Genomic DNA, 10,017 nt, shown 5'->3' on the forward strand with positions numbered 1-10,017 from the left:
CGGGAGGGTGCGGGAGCCCCCCCGAGCTCTGCCTCCCCCGGGGGTGTCGGGGGCGACACCCGCAGCCGAAAGCAGAAGCTGCGGTGGCTTCGGGGAAAGAAAAGAGGAGCTGAGAAGGGGAGGGGACACGAGGGACAGGAGGGACAGGGGACACACAGAGGGGAGAGTGGGACACAGGGAACGTGGGATGTGAGGGGGACGGAAGGAACACGGGACAGCGGACACGAGGGACAAGGGGAGGGAGTCACGGGGACACAGAGTGGACAAAGGGAGTACAAAGGGGACAGGGGACACACGAGGGATGGGGGACACATGTAGTGACACTGGGACGTGGAGGGACACGGGAAACGTACGGGAGACAGGGGACATGGAGAAGGGAGGAGGGACACGGGTGACATGAGGAGAGAGGGGACACGGGATGGAGAGGGCATGGTCAGAGGATGAGCGGGGACGGGGGACACAGAGTCAGGGGGTGGCACACGAGGGATGGGGGGACACGGAGAGCACATGGGGGACACGGGAAGTCCCGACCGCGGTCCTTGCGCAGTCACAGGAGCCCCGCGAGGGGAGCCCCCCGCTCCCCGCGGGTCCCCGCCGGTCCCCCATGGCGGGGCAGCGCCCACGCGTGTCCCACGGACGGGCCCGGCCGCGGCACCGCGCTGGGCACGGCGCGTCCGGGGCTGCCGCCCCCCTCGCGGACCGGGCACTGTCCCCGCGTGTCCCCGCGGCTTTCCCCGGCATCTCAGCATCGCCCCGCCACTGCCCCGGCCCCCTTCCCACGGCCCCCTCCCCACGGGGTCCCATCCCGCGGACTCCCCGCGCCCGTCGGGAGCGGTCCCGGGTCTCACCTGCGCTCGGGGCCGCTCCCGGCGCCGCCGCCCGGCGCTTCCGCACGCGGGGCCGGGCGTGGGCGTGGGGCGAGACCGGCCGGGACCGCCCCGGGACACGGGGCGTGGAGCGGGGCTCCCGGTGTCCCCACGGGACCCCCCCCCCCGTGTCACTCCTCTGGTGTCCCTCCGAGCCCCCCGCCGTGTGGCCCCCACGTCTCGTCCCCCGTGTCCCCCCTCCTTCTTCCCCTATGACACCCCGTGTCCCCACCGTCGTGTCCCCTCCCGGATCCCGCCCCGTCTGCCCGGCTGTCAGCCCGCACTGCTGGCAGACCGTCATTAACATACGGTTTGCATATATTTGCATACACAGGATCCATTTCCCTCTCCACGTGACGCACGGGGATCTCCGCGGTGGGCGGGAACACCGGGGCTCCTTTGCGGGCTTTGATTGGACACAGTCTTTGTCATTCATCTGTGGGCGCGCCCACGCTCCCGCCCCTGAGCCCCGCCCCGAGCCAGCTGTCTGTCAATGAGGGGGCGTGGTTTCGATGGGCGTGACCAAGGGCGGCAACAACGGATCTGGAATGGGCGGGGCCTGGCCCGGGGCGGGGGCGGGGCTGCTCGCATGGCAATGAGCAGGGGGCGGGGCCTGTCCCGGGGCGGGGCGGGGCCGGGGCCGGGGGCGGGGCTGCTCGCATGGCGCCGGGCGCGCCCCGCCGCACGCCGGGCCCCCTCGGTGCCCCCCGCGCCCCCCCGGTGCCGCCGCCCCGCCCCGGGAGGAAGAACCGAAGGAGGTACCGGGACTCCCCCTGCCCTGGGCCCCGCCGGTGAACGGGAGCCCGACATGCTGCCACGCGGGGGCGGGGTGCGGATGTGTCCCCGGCGGTGCCGCTGTCGGGATGTCCCCGGGGGGACGGAGGGGACTCGGGGGCCCCGGCGGGCTTGGGCCAGTCTCGCCCCGTTTAACTCGCAGATCTCAGGGGTTTAATGTTATTTTTCGCCCCGATCCCGGTGCGACCGCTGGGAACGGGAGCGGGGCTTTCTGGAGGGGAGCGCAGATCCCGGGGAGTGCTCGGAGAAAGCAGGATCCCACTGGATTCAGGGTGGTGGTGGGAGAGTAGAGTCCCGTGCATTCCCGGGAGAAGAGAAGCTCAGATCCCGGTGGATTCCCGGGGAAGAGGCTCAGACCCCTGTGAGTAGGGGGTAGGAGCGGAGCAGGTGGATTCCCGGCTGGATTCCCGGCTGGATCACTGACTGCTCTGCAGCTTATCCCACCACGCTGCCTGTTCCTGCCCTGTCCGTGCTTTTCCCGGGATCCCAGCTGGTCCCGAGGGACAGCTGCAGCCTGTGTGAGTCTGGCCGCAGGCCAGGCCTGATCCCGGATGGGGAAAGGCACCCAAGGCTTGGGGTGCTGAAGGGATCCCCCAGGACCCCAGGGGGATCTGCTCAGGCCTCACTGGGGGTTTCTCCACAGTGGGATCCGGGGTGGGTGAGCAGCAGCACGGAGCATCTCGGCTGGGATTCTGGGAAACGGGGGGTTTGGTCACGGGGACAAAATGGGGGAAAACCTCGGGGTTTGGGTCATCCTGCAGTCGCTCCTTCCACCCCAAACCGGTGCTGCTGCCGTTGCATTCCGCTGGGTTGGGGTTTCCTCCCAGCCCGGCACAATTCACCCTCCTCTTCACTTGGTATTTTTGCGGAAAGAGAAACCGGAATAAATCTCCGGATCACCTCGTGGCCGTGGCCATGAGAGGGAGCCTCAGAACTGCCCACGCCGGAGCTGCTCCGATGGTGTTGGACGGGATTCCCTGGAGCTGGGCGGCTGCTCCCCGGGCCAGCCGCTGCTCTGGGTGCCATCCCCAGGGACTGGCTTTTGGGGCTACTTCAGGCGGGTTTGGGCCATGCAGGGGGAGCCTGTGGAAGCACGGCTCCAGCGCTTTCTCCTCCCTGATTTGGTGGCTGGGAGCTGGGATGTGCTGCCGAGGAGCTGCCTGGGGTGCCAGCTCTGCTCCGGGATGGAGGTGCATCCATCCCCTCAGCGGGCCAGATTTCCAGCTCTGCTCCGGGATGGAGGTGCATCCATCCCCTCAGCGGGCCGGCTCTCCGGCTCTGCTCCGGGATGGAGGTGCATCCATCCCCTCGGCGGGCCGGCTCTCCGGCTCTGCTCCGGGATGGAGGTGCATCCATCCCCTCGGCGGGCCAGATTTCCAGCTCTGCTCCGGGATGGAGGTGCATCCACCCCCTCGGCGAGCCGGATTTCCAGCTCTGCTCCGGGATGGAGGTGCATCCACCCCCTCGGCGGGCCAGATTTCCAGCTCTGCTCCGGGATGGAGGTGCATCCACCCCCTCGGCGGGCCGGCTCTCCGGCTCTGACGCTCCCTGCTCTCCCTGCAGCTCCGAGTGGCCGGTGCAGCGGAAGCTGCGGGAACTCTTTGCCGTCCCGCGGTGCCTGGTCAGCGTGTTCAGCCTGTTCCTGGTGGAGCTGATCCGCTTCCTCGGCGAGGCCGTGGTGCAGGTGAGCGCCCTGTTCCCGCGGAGCCGCGGCCGGAGCAGCTGCTGGGGATGGCAGAGTCCCTCGGTACCGGGAGCACGAACCTCCACTGCTGCACGTTTCCCTCCCGTAGTGGGATTTTTGTGCCTCAGCCTGTGTTTGGTGACTCCTGCTGGCAAGTATCCCTCAAACACAGGGTTTCATCCCAAATCCAGGCACTGGTGGTCGGTGTCCTGACAGCCATCGGTGACCACGTGCTGAAGCCGTTCCTGGCGGCGTTGTTCCACAGCCTGCTGCAGCCGCTGCTGCTGTTCCTGCTGAAGGTGCTGGGCGGCGTGCGGGACCTGGCGGAGCCCGTGCTGGACGTGGTGGCGCGGCTGTGCTCGCAGCTGGCCGTGCTGCTCCGCGCCGTGCGCCTCGTGGAGATCCGCCTGCGCCCCGACCTGCGCGCCGGCCCGGCCGACAGCGGCGCCTGAGGCCAGCCTCGGGTCCCCAGATAAGATAAGATAAGGAAGAAGAATTCCTGGGAATTGCGGAAGAGCGGGAGCAGCTGCGGCCCAGGAAGCTCCGGAGGGGCCGTTGTCTCCATGTGTGTCCGGGCAGGAGGCAGCACATGGCGTGCTGGGAGAGGAGTTTGGATCTTCTAGTTCTGCAGATATCTCCTTAACTTAATTAAATTCCAATATTATCCATTGGACCATTGCGCCAGTGAGGTGTTTTTCCTCTTCCTGCCTGGAAAACTCGGCTTCTCACTGAGTAGGACCTCCCAGTGCAGTCTCTTGCCACCAGGTGGGCTTCACGGCTGGGGTGGTGCCCAGGGCCTGTGCCTCAGGCACTGCTGGGAGGGGACGGCTTCTGCCAGCTTCCAGCTCTCTGGAATGGTCTCCAGAGCCATGGTATGGGGCAGACTGGGATGTGGGGGCAATTGGAAAACAAGGATCACAATATAACGGAATAACCACCTCTGTGTTCCTAGCACCTGGTTCTGGTGCGTGATTTGGGTCACGTATTCCCATCGGGATGAGGCGGCCAAGGAGCCAAGCGGCAGCAGCAGAGCTCTGGGTGTGTTTTACAAACCCTTGGAGGGACTGAGCTGTGTTTGGGGGCTCCCCCGCCCCAGCCTCAGCTCCCTCTGCCCTTTCGCCCTTCCAACAACGCTGCCTCCCGGGAGCGTCTCCCCGGCTGGCGCAATCCCCGTGTTCCCGATGATTCCATGCCCAAAGCCCTTTGCTTTTTATGGGCAGGAGCAGCATGTTTGGAGCTTCCCCGGCTGTAAGATCATCCGCGGGCCAGCGCCGGGGCCGGAGCGCTCCTGCTGGGGGCCAGGCTGGCCGGGCTATTTGGGGGGTGCTGAGTTCATGGAGCCGTGACGGGATGTTCCCTGGGCGCCGCGAGGGGCCGGGCGCTGGGAGCCAGCCCCAGGGAGCTCTCAGGCTCGGGTGACCAAGGGCAGCGCGGGAACGGGCGCTGAGAGCTGCTGGGCAGTGGGAAGCAGCCAGGACAGGCAGGGCCGCACGTGGGCACAAACAGCAGCGGGCACAGGGACCGAATCCAGGACGTCCTGCAGCACAGGCACCGTACCACGACAGCCACACGCATGGTCTGGAGCTCCTCAGGACACTGGGGACACACGATTGTCCCTGGGCACTTCCACCCTTGCTGGGGTGCAGGCCTGGCCTGACCACTGCTCCCGTGACCTTTCCCTGGGGAAACAAACCCGAGGAGGGAAGGGCAGAATTGATGAGGGGTTTCTCATTGCGTTGATTTAGCTGGTGAATCACTTTAATGTTTGAAGTGGTTTTAATTAAATTTGGCTGCTCTGGAACCAGGAATTCCCCGGTACAGTTTCTCCTTTTTGGCTGAAACTCTCCCAATGAAAGGCCCAGTAAGTGAAGAGAGCTGGGAAAATTCAGCGCTGATGGTGTCATCTTTGACCTCCATCTGTCATCCTGCGGCGGGAGAGGAGGGCGGAGAAAGCCGCGGGGCTGGGAGCTGCCGCCTCCCCGCAGCCCCGGGATCCCGGGAGCTCCCAAATCCAGCCGCTTGGAGTTCGGGCTGTGCATCCAGCGGGAGCGTGGGGCTCAGAGACACCCACGTCATTTTGGGGTGCACAGCGGGGAGCGGGAGGTCTGGCCATAGCCTCACCAGGAACAAAAACCTCCTTTCTTCCTCAAAACACGCCCGAGGTGCGCGGAGCCGCCCGGGTACCGCCGATGTTGCCCGGAGCCCGGTGCCGGGGGCCAGCGGCGCTGTCCCGGGCTGGCCGGACAATGCCGGGTGACCCGCAGGGGACAGCGCCGTGCCGGGACAAGGACATTTCGGGGCTGGCGCTGCCGGCAGCCGGGCTGGCAGCGCCCCCGCATTGCTGCTCCCTGAGATCACGGCTCCTAGCGCCCGGCCCGGGCACACGCGGCCGGCCCCGGCAGCAGCCTCCGCTCCCCCGGCTCGGTGCCGCTCCGGCGCCGGCAGCGCGGTGCCTGCGGCCGGGACTCCGCGAGCCCAGCCCGGCCCGGGGCAGCCCGGCCCGGCCCGGAGCGGCCGCGGGAGGGGGCGCGGGCCTGGATCCAGCCGGCGGGAGCGGGAGCGGAGCCAGGGCTGAGCGCGGCCTCCTCCGTTCTTCCCTAAATAGCCGGCGGCGGGCAGGAGGATTAGCCGGGGCATTCCTCGGCCACCTTCCTCCCACCGCCGCCGAGCTCCCGAGCTCCCCCGGCCGCGGGATTCCTGCTCCTCCCTCACGCCGCCCGTCCCCTGCTCCGCGGGGCACCCACAGCCACCCGAGCCCGGCTGCCCTCGTCCCGTTTGGCAGCGGCCTTTGGGCTTCCCCGGGCACGCCCGGCCCCGCCCGTGGAGCCCGGGGCCCTTCAGAGCCGCTGCCCGTCCCCAGGGGTCACGGCGGTGCCAGCCCGGGGACAGAGTCCAAGGACAGGGTCCGGGAACGGAGCCTGAGGACAGAGCCCGGGGATGGTGCCTGAGGACAGAGCCCGGGGATGGTGCCCAGGGACAGTGCCTGGGGACAGAGCCCAGGGACAGGGCCCGGGAACTGTGCCCAGGGACAGAGCCTGGGGACCGGAGCCTGGGGACAGAGCCCGGGGACAGTGCCTGGGGACAGAGCCTGGGGACCGGAGCCTGGGGACAGAGCCCGGGGACAGAGCCCGGGGACAGTGCCTGGGGACAGAGCCCAGGGACAGGGCCCGGGAACTGTGCCCGGGGACAGAGCCTGGGGACCGGAGCCTGGGGACAGTGCCTGGGGACAGAGCCCGGGGATGGTGCCCAGGGACAGTTCCTGGGGACAGAGCCCAGGGACAGGGCCCGGGAACTGTGCCCAGGGACAGAGCCTGGGGACCGGACCAGGGAACAGAGCCTGGGGACAGAGCCCGGGGATGGTGCCTGGGGACAGTGCCCAAGGACAGGGTCCGGGGACAGTGCCTGCGGACAGGACCAGGGGACAGTTCTTGGGGACGGTACCCAGGGACAGTGCCCAGGGACAATGCCAAGGGACAAGGCCTGGGGACAGTGCCCAGGCAGCACCGTGTGGGGCCAGGCCCAGCTCTGGGTTCTGTGGGATTGGGATTGGGCCCAGGCCTGGGCTGGGTTCTGTGGGGTTGGGCTGAACCCAGCCGTGGGGCTGAGCTCTGGAGTGTGGGATGAGGCTGTAAAGGAATGCCCTGTGCCCACAGCAGGTCACACGGAGGGTCACCGGAGCATTGGGATGGATGGATGGATGGATGGATGGATGGATGGATGGATGGATGGATGGATGGATGGATGGATGGATGGATGGATGGATGGATGGATGGGGAATGAGCCATTGGAAGAAGCTGGGAACAGCTCTGTGGTTTGGTTTCCTGACACCACCTTCCTTCCCATGGGCTGAGGGAAACTGAAGCAGAGCACGAGTCAGCCTTTCCCATCGGGATACACCTTCCAGGCGGCCTCCTTGATGGAGGTTCTGCATCCCAGCTTCTCCATCCCTGCTTCTCTGTCCCTTCCATACAAATTCTCCCACTGCAGGTCTGTGTGCTGGACCTGGACTATGCACACCCTCATCCACACCCTCCCAGATTGCTAAAACATTTCCATATATCCTCTTTTCCCCACATTTCAAGCGCAGGTTTCCCATCCTCACAGAGGCTCTGGGACCTCCAGGGGCTGTTCTCATATCCCTCGTGTTTTGTCTCTTCCCAGACCATCCCAGCTCGTCCCCCACGGGTTTCTCAGGGAATTCACAGAGGGGAAGCCAGTGTGGAGTCTGTGTCCAGGGCCCCGTGGTGGCTGTGGTGGGCGGAGGGGATGGATAATAGGCAGACCAATAAAATTCCCTCTCCTTTGCCCAAATCCCGAGGCAATCCTCCCTGGAGCTTTGCTGGCTGGCGTCTGTGACAATGAGGCAAACATGGCTGCAGCCAAAAAGCTGGCTAATAAATAACATGCGTTCCTAAATTCTGGGATTTGGAAGTGTCTGAAGGTCCCACTAATAAATACCCAGCTGGGAAGTGTGTTAAAATCAGAATTTTTACCCAATTTGGGATCTGCTCTCACCAACAGCTGGGAGTGGGACAAGACCATTGGGGAAGGGAAATGTTGTCTGTCAGTGCTGTCTGAGCAGAGAAACCCCTAAATGTCCACAGTTTGGGCAAAACCAGTGGGACTGAGGGACTGGGGAGGTCAAGACAGGAAAACAGGAATTGGGAGTGGGCTTTGCCTTATGCTAAATACAGGCAGAGAAGATCCAGCTGCAACTTGTCAATGGCTTTAAAAGACTGAAAACCTGGAAGAACTGAAAAAAGAAACAATGGGAATGGTGTGAGGTGTGAAAAAAAGGGATTCCTGAGGGAATTGGATCTCAGAGGTCATTCAGCTCCTCTGGAAGGGGAGGAAAAGGGATTTCCATGAGCACTTCCGTAAGGAAATGCAATAAATCACTCCCAGGGCAGCAGAGAGCTCCGGGCTCAGCTAACATGAGAAAAGGCAGCTGTGCACTCAAAAGGTGGGTGGATCAAGTGGGATTTGCTTCCCCAGGAATGGTCAGACGAGGCTGTGGGGGAAGAGGAGAATGGTCCCTGCCATGGGGAAAGCTGATGGAGGGCACAGAAAGAGCCTCAGACTCCCCTCAGTCCTCTGGGTTTTTGTGGGCATTGTTGGGCCGTGGCCAGGACACCGGGAGCTGCTCTGTGTCCCTGGGACTGGGCACAAGTGCCCACCCCAGAGCCTCCTGGTGCCCAACTCCAAACCGTATTTCACTCAAAAAAATCCTCACATTTCAACCTCCTAAGGCAGTTTTGTTCAAAAAAAACCCCAAAAACAAAACCAAAATTACTCTCAAACCATTTTAAAAAAACCCAACTAAACCCCCTTAACTTACATTTTTATTAAAATTTAAATATTTCAACCTTCCTGAGCTGCCCTTTGTTCACCATCTCAACCCCTGAGACGTATTTTCTTAGTAAGATAAAAATCTCATGCTTTCAGTGCCTGTTCCCCATATCTGGGACCATTTTGCTCTCCAGACTGTGCGCTTCCAGCACCAAGGGAGATTTAACGAGGGGAAAAACACAGTGGGCGGTTTTCCAAGGAATTCTGGGCTGCGCTTTTTCAGCCCGTGACTTCACTGCGGGGCCGTGCCCGAGTGTCAGCGCTGGCAGCGCTCCCGGCGAGGCTGGAATTATGGAATTATCTCACTGACTGTAAATATCTGCTGGAGGGAGCCTCTGCCCGGCCCGGCTCCCCGGGAGAGGAGAGCCGCAGCCCCGGGATGCTCCCGCTGCCCTAATTTAGGCATTTCTGCGGGGCGGATGAATCACGGCGCTGGAAGCCGTGGCTGTAGCACTGCTGCTTTCCCCGCAGTGTGCCTGTGTCCGGGGACTGCTCCGGCGCTGACCTCAGCCCCCGATGTGTCACGGAGCAGGGGCAGCGCTGAGAGAATAGAGCCTGACGCTGCTGGGAGCCCGTAAAGCGGGACCGGGGCCCTGGGGACATTCCCTGCCGATGGGGTCACACCGTGTGCAGGGAGCCTGGGCACCGCAGCCAGTGTATTTATAGCCGGGCCGTCACTGCGGACGCGGAGCCCGGGGATATTTTGGGATGATGTGGTCATGGCTTGGGGCACGGCCGGAGTGTGGCTGGGAGCGTGGAGAGAGGGGCCAGAGTGTCCAGGGAATGGGGATGGGAAGGGGCTGAGCCTGGAGCAAAGGAGGCTCAGGGGGCCCTGGTGGCTCTGCACAAGTCCCTGCCAGGAGGGCACAGCCGGGGGGGCCGGGCTGTGCTCCAGGGAACAGGGACAGGAGCAGAGGGAACGGCCTCAGGCTGGGCCAGGGCAGCCTCAGGGGGGATTTTGGGGAAATTCCTCCTGGGAAGGGCTGTGCAGCCCTGGCACAGGGATAGAGTGCCCATCCCTGTTGGGATTTCAGAGCCGCGTGGATGTGGCACATGGGGACAGGGTCAGTTGTGCCCTTGGCAGTGCTGGGGAAACTCAATGGTCATGGACGTTTTTCCAACTAAAATCAACTGTAAGCTGGCAAAAGTTATCCCAGTTTTCAAGATGGCCCAGAGGCACAAGCTGCAAGCTCCAGGCCTGTTGGTGTCCCTTTGGCGCCCTTACAACCTTGGAATGGATTCCTCTGGGAGTTATTGAGAAGGCTGCAGCCCCCAGAGAACATCCTGATTGCCAAACCTCCTTACCTTGTATCACAAGGTCCT

This window comes from Molothrus aeneus, chromosome 5 (genome assembly GCF_037042795.1).
Source record: "Molothrus aeneus isolate 106 chromosome 5, BPBGC_Maene_1.0, whole genome shotgun sequence".
NCBI classification, from domain to species: domain Eukaryota; kingdom Metazoa; phylum Chordata; class Aves; order Passeriformes; family Icteridae; genus Molothrus; species Molothrus aeneus.